This window comes from Penaeus monodon, chromosome 19 (assembly GCF_015228065.2).
Source record: "Penaeus monodon isolate SGIC_2016 chromosome 19, NSTDA_Pmon_1, whole genome shotgun sequence".
Taxonomy (NCBI): Eukaryota; Metazoa; Arthropoda; class Malacostraca; order Decapoda; family Penaeidae; genus Penaeus; species Penaeus monodon.
This window is the reverse complement of record NC_051404.1, coordinates 4,573,780-4,574,218: the sequence shown is the minus strand read 5'-3', so window position 1 is coordinate 4,574,218 and position 439 is coordinate 4,573,780.

Genomic DNA, 439 nt, shown 5'->3' with positions numbered 1-439 from the left:
ATTGTATTTGCAGCTAAGAAAATGTACGAGTCTTTACTTTGTTCACTTCACATTTCTGTGCTTGGGAGAAAAGACATTGTTTATCATTATTACAAACAAGAAAATAAAAATATTTTGTTTCATCAGTGACAAGAACTGATAAACAGTAATCAGAAAATGTAATCCCTGAGATTCAATTTCATGGGATAGTTTTTTCATATTCATCTTGGCTTAAAATTGACATTGCAAAGGTGGAAATAAGAATAAATAAAATGAACACTACAATAATACTGATGGTAGAGTAAAACAACAAACAAACACTAAAAAGTGTCTGTAAATAGGGTAGCATTTTATTATTATCTTGCTGGATGTCCTGTCAGTGATAGTACATTGCACCATATGAAAATCAAGTTACTGCTAACCATAAAAAATTATGTTTAATTTAATTTTTCAAAGAGAA